Source organism: Lycium barbarum, chromosome 12, assembly GCF_019175385.1.
Source record: "Lycium barbarum isolate Lr01 chromosome 12, ASM1917538v2, whole genome shotgun sequence".
Classification (NCBI taxonomy): Eukaryota; Viridiplantae; Streptophyta; class Magnoliopsida; order Solanales; family Solanaceae; genus Lycium; species Lycium barbarum.
In genome coordinates, this window is record NC_083348.1 from 60,897,709 (window position 1) to 60,908,798 (window position 11,090).

Sequence of the window (11,090 nt, forward strand, 5' to 3'; positions counted from 1 at the left end):
GCGAAACCGCTTTAAGTGTGTGAATTTGTGTGAATTTTTCAGGAGTGGAGGAAGTATGAACGGAATGACAGTTTTATCAAAGCAAGTAACACATAAACAGTTATATCAAACAAACAGTTTATATCAAACACACAATTAATAGCATGTAAAAACAGTTAACAAATAAATAAAGTAATTAAAATAAGCACACAAAGCCTGTTTGAACTAAGTCCGTTATGATTAGAACCTAAGTGATCCCCAGCAGAGTCGCCAAGCTGTCATACCCCATTTTAACCCCGGGTTAAATTAGAAGTACGACATATTGGAGATTCCTGTTTTTTGTTGGTTTGTTTTAAGGAGTCGCCACCTAATTATTTATGGTGAATTAGGACACCTAAAGTTTATTAAAGTTATGTTTAAAGTTAGCTCTGTTTAAGATCTGCGAAACTTAAGATTCTAGGTAAGGGTTCAATTAGTCTAAAGGGAAGGTTTTAGGCATCCTTTAAGACCCATTAACAATGGTTAACCGACCGGACTTATAATTAATTAAGCTAAGTGTAAATATAGTATTATAAAAAAAAAGTAGCTTTGTAAGTATGGCTAAAGTTATAGATAGACATGTAAGAATGCTATTTAAAATAGAACTTGTAGAAAAATAATAATTTGTATGAAAAAGTATTTCCAATGTTGTTTTGAAAACACGACTTATCAATGTCGTTAAGGTTTTTTTAAACGGAAGTGTAATAGTGTTGTTCAAAATAATACTTGTAGAAAAGTAATAATTGTATAAAAGAGTTTATCTACTAAAAGAAACGAGATGTGTAATATTTATATGTATTTGGAGAAAATGAATTATGCCGACTAACAAATTAAAAGAGAGTTATGGTAAGGTTAATATTAATAAGATTCAAAAGGTTTTATAAAAAGACTATTAGCTCAATGTAAATTGTGCGAAGATTGTTCTAATAAATATGTATTTCAAGTGTTGGAAAGGAACTAAAGTGAAAGAGTTATCCGTTAATTTAATTTGCCCTTTTATTTCCCCAGAAATAAGCTAACGTTAGTGTAAAATTTGTGACGATTTAAACTTCTAAGATAGTAAGAGTCAATCTTGATTCTCAAAATATGTGGTCATGATATTTTAAAATCAATCGTTCTAAAAAAAATAAATAGTATAGATACTATAAATAAATAAAAAAATAATAATAACACCTATGAATTAATTGTTAGCTCTCTTTTAAATTAACTACTCATTATTAAACTAAACTCCACTAATTTGCTAAAGTTCATCTAAATTAACAAAACAAAAGTGTTAGTCATACAACACAAATTAAATGCACAAAATAAAATAAAATAGGGGAGTAAAATGATTCAAATGGGCTCAGCCCATTTTGGACTGCTGCTGTTCGCTGTCACTGCTATGGGCCTCGGCCCAGAATTTTATTTTTCGCTGCGGATGGGCTGACTCGAGAGGAAGATTTATTGGGCTTTAGCCCAACACCGAATGCGGAAGAAGATAACGAGTCGCTTGGACTCGTGTTCGAGATGTCATGCATAAAATGAAAAGAAAGTATTAGTATACGATCAATGGATAACGTTAAACATATAAGATATAAACTCAAACAAAATCAACAGAGCGTATATGTTTTATGTATATTTGAAGTATACCTCGTGTATGCATTGGTATACAGCCTCACTACTTTAACAAAATTGAAGCAATTGTAGGTGCATTGAAAATATTCTAACCAGCTAATTATGCTAAACACAGAAAAACTCAATTTATAGGTGTTTCAAACAGTAACAGCTGGGCTTAACATTGCATTCTCATCAAATGAAAACATCTGCTTCCTTTTAAAACCAGTGGTTCACTTAGTATAGTATTGATGTCATATTATGGCAGCCAAACATAAGGAGTTTCATCAAGGCATCATTAGGCAATTAAATCTTAAACTGCGGCATTTTATTAATGCTATCATGTAGAATCAAAACGTGACAGGATTCAGCCCAAGCAACTGCACCTATTCTCACCAAAATGCCCCATTTTAATGCATCAACTGTTTGCCTCAAAGTGCAGTGACAGCTTATCTGAAAATGCAGTAGCAGTATCTTTTCATAAGGCAGCAGTTGCCCATTGAGTATGGTAACTCAAGTGCGCAGCCATTCCATCAGGAAAATGCATACACCAATCAGGGTTAAAACTTTGCCCATTTAATTGTTCTTACACACATTTATGTGGTCTTAAGTATTTATCAAATTTCAATGATCATTTTTCAGGCTCAATGTGAACTCAAACCTAGCCAATCAAACAAGATCATATTTAAATGAATTTCAACCTTAAAGTAGACAATCCCAACACAGGAGTTAAACAAAGATTTACAGTTTACGAAGAAGAAAGCTATTAAGTAGTTAAAATAGATATAGAACACAAAAAGCTCACTCTGTAACTGAACAAAGAATAAAATCCAGTGACAGCCCAAACTAAAAATAACACAAAGCCAAGTTCATGTTAAGAATGCAGGTTGACCCGGGCCTTATTGGTGTTTATAAGTATTCTTTTACAGCAGACCAACAAGTGATTAAGCCCTTTTACCTCAGCAGTCCTTATTTACATAGCCTAGAGCCCATGAACTAACATGCTCTTAGTCAAATAATATGATCAGATATCATTCTTAACATAGTCCAGGTGGCAGGTAAAGCACATCTTAAGTTCTTATTCACAACAGCACTTCAAACAGAGTATATATGATATTGCTAAACCACTTCAACAAGGGACCTTACCCACAGCAGACATGTGAGAGCATGCATAATATTACCAAATCACAAAAAAAAAAAAAAAAAAAAAAAAAACATACTGCTAATAACACAAGCATAGAAACAAACAGTTTTAAGGAAAGTGAGATGGGACAGAAACCACACTAATATGATATCCTTCTGTGACAAACTCCAATCCTTCTCAAACAGCATAAGTAGACAGTTCATATATTACTCCGAGAATGAATAATCCACATAACTAACCTAGTTGTGGTCTTTAAATAGGTCCGGTTAGACATTACACACATACAACATACATTTTACCCTTAAGCAGCCTAGATGTATATTCAATCACGAGAGACCCTCACCAGCTACTATGGACTCGAATAACCATAAATAGAGATAACATTTACAAATAAATGATCTGAACATGTAGCTAAGCATTTGCCAGAAAAAAGGATTCAAACAAACAACCTCCATTTCAGATCTAGGATAGCATATGTGTAGTTAAGCAGTTACTCAGACCTAACATTTCACACTAGCAGTCATAGCTAATCAGGCAAAGCATGTTTAACAGATTTACAGTGCAGACAGATCTCAGATTATCCAAATTTTGCAGGGAAGACCAATGTACACAGATTCAAAGAGGTAGGGATGTAACAGAGCTGGGTGAACTACAAAGCGGTTAACACACATAACTGTCAAGCCATATGAATTGGATTAACATGAATTTGATTGAAGAATACACTGACTTTAAACACCCAAAATCGCCTTAAACGACAAACAGCAAATGACTAAACTAATCCAAACAAGTCCAAATAAACACGACTATGCCAAATTAGAGACCAAACACCATCATCATAATCATCCCTTCGTGAACTCGTACGAACATCTAAACACCAACAAAACTGAAATTGAACTAAACTAAAGTTAAGACATAAACAAATGGATTCTATCAACTTCTAGACTGCAAAAACCCGAACTAGACTAAGACACGAACATACAAGAATCATTAAAACCAAAATCAAACTAATCAATCCTGAACATGCTCGATACTACAAGTCATAAACTAAGATTCAACCAAAACGAAACAATCATGCGAACATATTCGAAACTTCAGATTTGAAAGAAAAAGAACATACTGACCTTTTATGGGTGCAATGAACTAGGCTCGGGTCTCGGATCTACATTCGAAGACGACGAACAGAGGGTGCTCCGATTAAACCCGAAATTCCGATTGTATGAAAATATAGTGATTTGGAGTAATATCCCGCTAAAGTTCACCGGAAAAGTGAAAAATCATGGTCGGAAGATGGTCAGTGTCCCTAAACACTTAATCAATTCCTAAAAAATCTGAAAATCGATTCCCCCCCTAAAACTGAATAATCTCCCTTTAAAAAAAAATGATCCCCTCTGTTCTAAGACCAAATCCCCCTTTCTAAAACAATTCTGCCCCCTTAAAACGATTTCCCCAAAAATACCCTTCTTTTTTTCGATCTGTTTTCTTGTTGATTTGTTTCCCTTCCTAAAATCCCTTCTTCTTTTTTTCGATCTTTTCTCTCATCCCCCCTTCTTTCCTCCTCTTGTCTATTTTTTATAAAGGAGAGTGGGAGACAAAGAGAAGTGGAAGGAGCGTGAGGCGTGGGGGGACAGCAGTGAGTGGAGAGGAGCGTGAAGGAGCGGGGGACAAAGGGAAGTGGAGAGAGCGTGGGAGAGATGATGGAGGAGAGAGGAAGAAGAAAGAGAAATGGGAGGGATATGCGGCTGAGGAGATGAAGAAAGAAGAGAGAGGGAGCTGAAGAGAGGTATTAGGGTAGATGATGATTTTTTGTTTAAAAGGATGGGCCGGTCGGGTCGGGTGATATGAGTGGGCTGGACCGGGTCGGGTAGTTGATGTTAGAATTGGGCTGAATTATTTTTGGGTAGGGGAATAATGTGGGCTGATTACTTGTGCTGGTATTGTGGATAATGGACTGGTTGAATTAATTAGAATATGGGCTAATAATTTAGCTGAAAATGTTGATCCTCTATTTAATTATTTTTGGGCTTCTAATTTAATAACTAGTACAATATATACTATGTGAAGATAATTAATAATTAATATGTAAATAAGGATTTAACAAAATGTTGTCTTGTAATTAATTTAACGAGTCCACCCGAAAATGAAACGATGACGAACCATTTAAAATTTGTGATAAAGTAATGCTCGTAATGTTGAAAATAAAAGTAGCAAAAATAAAGTAGTGAAAATAAAGTATTTAGCTCGTCAGTAAATTTAGACGCCCGAGTGAATAAAATTAAATAAAGGAGGGACAAAATTGGGTGTCAACAAATGCCCCTCTTCGACCGGAGATGATGTAAGAGTCTTCGGGCGAAGAAGTTGACGTAGTAGCCAATTTTATTCCGGCCAACCAATACGAACTTGAGAAAATATGGGTTAGGAGAATTGATGAAAAATATTATGAGGACAGAAGGAATTATGGTCGAACCTGTTGAGAGAACGTTATTTATGGATTTGTAACTCTGTGGACAGGTGACGAGAATGGAACATATGCTTATATCCTCCTAATTATAAATGTGGCGCGCAACACACTTTTAAGTAGGACTCTACTAGACACGATGTAAATTCTCAAAAAATGCCCCAGTGTTGAATTATGGAGACACTGGGATATAGACAAACTTACAAGATTGTGAGAGGAGTTGATTAAGTAGAGTCTTAGCGGTGTATATGAAAGAAATTTTTGGATAACCTACGTATCACCTGTTTGTGGACGTAGGCGGAGTCGAGTTCGAGAGTAGATCCGTGACCTTTGCTTGTGAGTTTGATATTCCTCTTCAGCATGTTTGCCCCAGTTCACTGCGTAAGATAAAGTTCCACGTTGTGTTGCGTCTCTGCAGGTTGTACTTTCTGCCAAAACTGAAATTCATGTCAAAATTAGTAATAAAGTTGAAAGTGTAAAATTATAAGGAGTGTAAAATGATAGTAAATATGAGTGTGGGATTGAAAATGAAGCCGTATGGCTTATAATGAGGTCGTGTGGCCAATGTTGTCTCTGGTTGTCTTCAGGGACTTGAATGAATGTGTGATGCATATGTCGAGGATGTAATAATATCTCCAGTTGTATTTGGAAATTTTAATGACAGTAATAAGGCCTCCAATTGTCTTCCGGGACTCGATGATAAATGATGTCTGCGGAATTTAAGGTAAAGTCGTTAAAGTAGATAAAGTAGATGATGAAGTAAAGTGATAAAGTAAAGAGTAAAGTAAAAGTGTAGCCGTTTGGCTCATGCAGATGAGGCCGTGTAGTCATGTAATGTTTCCGGTTGTTGTCGGGACTCAATGATATGATATCTCCAGTTGTCTTCGGAGATTTGATGAAGATTCCCGTAAAGTACGGGGTAAAGTCGTAAAGTGGATGATGTCTCCAGTTGTCTTCGGAGGCTTCAATGATAATTCCTGTGAAGTTCAGGGTAAAGTCATTAGAGTTGGTAAGGTGAATGATAAAGTAGAGAGTAAAGTCATAGTGCAGTCGTCTGGCTTATGCTTGTGAGGCTGCATAGCCGAATGATGCCCCCGGTTGTCTTCGGAGACTTGATGATAATCCCTGCAAAGTTCAGGATAAAGTTGTTAAAGTAAATGATAAAGTAATTGGTAGAGTAGAGTGATAGTGTAGCCGTCTGGCTTATGCATAGAGGCTGTATAGCCGAATGATGCCCCCGGTTGTCTTCGGAGACTTAATAATAATCTCTGCAAAGTTTCGGATAAAGTCATTACAGTTTGTAAATGATGTCTCCAGTTGTCCTTGGAGGCTTGATGCAATCCCATAAAGTTCAGGATAAAATGTAAATGATGTCTCCGGTTGTTTTCGGAGATTTAATGATGCAAACCCTATATAGTTCAGGATAATGTTTCCGGTTGTTTTCGGAAACTTGATGCAATCCTATAAAGTTCAGGATAAATTGTAAATGATATCTCCGGTTGTTTTCGGAGATTTAATGCAAACCCTGTAAAGTTCAGGATAATGTTTCCGGTTGTTTTCGAAAACTTGATGCAATCCTGTAAAGTTCAGGATAAAATGTAAATGATATCTCCGGTTGTTTTTGGAGATTTAATGCAAACCCTGTAAAGTTTAAGATAATGTTTCCGGTTGTTTTCGGAAACTCGATGCAATCCTGTAAAGTTCAGGATAAAATGTAAATGATATCTCCGGTTGTTTTCGGAGATTTAATGCAAACCCTGTAAAGTTCAGGATAATGTTTCCGGTTGTTTTCGGAAACTTGATCTAAATCCTGTAAAGTTCAGGATGATGTCTCCAGTTGTTTTTGGAGATTTAATGCAAACCCTGTAAAGTTCAGGATAAAGGTAAATGAAATAAGTAAAGTGGATGATAAAGTATGGAGTAAAGTAAGCGTAGCCAGTTAGCTAATGATGTTGATAAGACTGTGACAAGCCAAATTTATGACGTCTTTGGTGTAATCCCGATTTAATTCGCCTTTAATCTCGGCAACCTGCAAAACAAGTGTATTTGTTAATAAAGTCATAAAGTTATTGTGATAGAATAAAATTAAAGATAAAGTAGAAATAAAGCCGCTTGGCTTTTAAGGCGAGGCTATAATGGGCCAAAGGATGCTTTTCGCCGTGATCGATAGACTTGACTGTTGATCTCGCAGCCTTTTGGTTCCTGCACTCAAAGAAAACTTCTTAGTTTGGGAGGGGGAAGTTGATTCGTGTTAACCCGAAGCTTGACACTGTTGGCGGTCCATTCGTCCTATTTGTTTGGATCTCGTGATCTCCGTTTAAGCCTCGTAGATGAACAATAGTGAAACAATTGAAAGAAAGTGTTTCATTTGAAAGGTATGTATGCGAGTATATGTATAAGGAAAGATATATACGTGAGTATATGTATGTAAGGAAAGATATATATGTAAATATATGTATGTGAGGAAAATATATATGTAAATATATCTATGTAAGGAAAAATATATATGAAAATATATGTATGTAAGGAAAAATATATATGTAAACATATGTATGTAAGTTGTAAAATATTTCTGCCAACTTCCGAAACAATTGAAAAGTCATTTTTCTATGCTATTTCCTGTCTAGTAGCCTTAATATTGTCGATGTCCAACTTCTCTTGTATAATCTTTCAAAATATGCCCCAGTTTTGATTCAGAAATGTGTACTAAACCTATGTTGTGGTGTGACCGAACCTTGTATAGGTTGCCTACGTATCCGCCAAGGAATCAGGTCAGAACGTAGTTCGTAAGGTTCATAAAAATGGTTTGAAATTTTCTAATAAAGGGACCGAACCCGATATGGATTGCCTACGTATCCCACCAAAGGAATCAGGTCAGTGTAGTTCTATTATACAAATGGTAAAAGATTTGTTGGATTTTTATCTAGGTGTGATGGACCTGTATGTTGATAGTCTACGAATCCCGCCTAGGGAATCAGGCTATATGTAGTTCTCCTTGTATAAGGATTTTTTGGATTTTCTATTATAATACAACCGAACCCTATATGGGCTGCCTACGTATCCCACCTCGGGAATCAGGTCGGAACGTAATTCGTACTCGATTAAAGGAAAGGTTGCAAACTAGGTTGTCTAACCTAATGTCGTCCTTGATTTCTTCTTGACTGATAGCCTTGATGCTTGTGTCATTGTCTATCGGCTATTTCGATCTCTTTCATCTGGAATCTTGTTTTATCCTCTAAATTCTTTATTATTTTCTCGAGACTATGTTATTCATCGTTCATTTTATGTCACAATCGTAGAGTTGGCAGTTTTGATAAATAAAGTAGAAAATAACAATAATGGATGATTAAGGAAAATCAGAAATGCATTCATAGTTTTTGCAATTTAAGCTTCCAAAAGATGAAGCAAAACAAACAAAAGTTTTGGGTACGATTCAAGCCTCAATTTAAAAAAACGAGTTCACTACATGTTCACATTACCAAGACTCGCGGCTAATCAGAGACGGAATACAAGTCCAATTCTTCAGAGTCTCTCATAGTTCGGCACCCCATATGGTCGATGTCTCGGTATTGTGAGTAGTTGTAGTAGTAATCTTCATGTGTGTTTGTCTTTGGATTGTTCCTACGGGAGCGACAAAAGTTGATGACATGTCCCCTTCCCACCTTTCCAATTGACACACTGGATTCTTTCAAATCTTGGCCTCTTCGTGAGTAGGTAAAGGATTGTGGACCACATTGGGCTTAGCTTCAGCGAGCTGGATCGCTCCTTCCTTGATCAAGGCTTCGATTTTGTTTTTAAGACCAAAGCAATCCTCAGTGTCGTGCCCAGCAACTCCAGAATGGTATGCACAACGCTTGGAACCATCAAACCATCTTGGAATAGGATCGGGAATTTTCCCTTCAACCGGTCGTATCAGACCTGCAGCTTTCAGTCTTTCGAATAACTGAGCCAAGGGTTCAGCGATCTGAGTGTACTTACGGGTATTTTTTATGTCATGGTTTGGACGGGCTTTAGGTGTAGTGTGTGGTCGATTTTGGTAAGTTGGAGCTTGAACGGATTGATGTGGACGTGGGTTTTGATATGGAGGTGCTCGGGGTTGGTAGTAATTTGCTTGGGCGTTGTAGACAGGGTAAGGAGATGGTGGAGCTTGGTAGGGTTTAGGGTAGTGGTAAGGGTAGAAAGGTTGTTGTGGGTGGTTAAAGTTTGTAATAGTTTGGCTCGGCTTATGCCCTTGGATATTCATGACTGCAGCGACATCTTCTTTCTTCTTTTTAACCCCGCCGATAGAACCAGATTGAATAGCTTTGTTTATTGCTTGTAAAGCAATAAGATCCTGAATTTTCCCCGATTTGATTCCTTCTTCTAAGGCTTCTCCCATTCGGACAACTTCTGTGAATTTCTGTCCCATCATACCTATCATTTTCTCATAAAATACGCCAGCCTGGCATTCAATGAAGGTAGCAGTCATTTCTCTATCATTCATCGGAGGTTGACCCTGGCCGCTTCTGACCTCCTGCGTAACGCATACTTGCGGAACGTCTCAGTGGACTTCTTGGTTAACTTAGTCATGTAGACTTTATCTGGCGTGATATCAGTGTTAAAACTGAATCTGTCCATAAAGTCTTGCGCCATGTCACTCCAACCACGCCATTTACGGACGTCCTGTTGTGTATACCAAGTAAGAGCCTCACCAGACAAGCTTCTTATGAAGAGCTGCATCCTTATGTTCTGGTCTCTACCTACTCCAACCAGTTTATCGCAATATGCCCTTAAGTGTGTATGGGGGTCGCCTGTTCCATTGAATGTATGAAATTTCGGCGGCTTGTAGCCTACGGGCAAATCGACGTCAGGCTGAACACACAGATCTTCGTATTCTACACTTTTGCTTCCCCTGGCGACTTGAAGGTTTCTCATCGCTTCTTTGAGACTGTGGATCTCTTTTAGCAATATGTTATCTGCCCCTGCTTTTGCATCCTTTTCCATTTCCTCGTATTGATCTACCTCGGGTTGGAACCTGACCGTTACTGGGTTGGTAAAGGCTTGTGTTTCCGCTGCATATACCGGAGGCACATACTGTGTATTTGGAGTGACAAAATGTGCCCCTTGTAGATGCTGGGTTGGATAAGTTTGGACGGTGGGAGTGTTTTGGACTGGAGGTGGTGTGTTATAAGTGATATTTGAAGGTAGTTGATTTGGTGGGTTTAGAGGAGTAATTGTAGGTGGTGGATTAGTGTTGGTGGGCAAAGGAACATAGGGAGTGTGAACTAGCGATTGACTTGGTGGGTTGACGGGTGGTGGATTAGGAGTAGCATAGGTAGTGTAGGTGGGTGGTTGATTTTATGGAGGAGTATAGTTAGTGTAAATGGGTGGTTGATTTTGTGGAGGAGTATAGTTAGTGTAAGTGGGTGGTTGACTTTGTGGGGGAGTATAGGCGGATGATGGATTTGGTGGATTTGCGGGGGTGATCGGAGGTAAGTTGTTGTTGGTAGGTGCATTGTTTTGTAGAGGAAAATGCTCATGAACTGGAGATTCGAGTGATGGGAAACGAGGCGGGTTTGGTGCAGTATTTCTAGGTTCAGGAGGCGGACTTTGGAGTGTGATGGATAAATTGGTCAAATCCCTAACCCGATTCATTTCTCCACGTAGATCCTCAATTTCTTGAGTCAGGCGGGCGATATGTTCATCACGTTGAATAGTAGTTCCGTGTTCGGAAGTCTCGGGGGGATCACTAGAGATCACGATGTTTTCCAAACCAGTTGAAATAGATGCGGCTGGATCAGACATAATAATTTCTTTTCCTTGAATAGCCCAACTACGTCGCGGTAATGATGATGTCTTTGACCTTGTGAGGTAAGGATGGTCAGCCAACTCGAGTGTCAA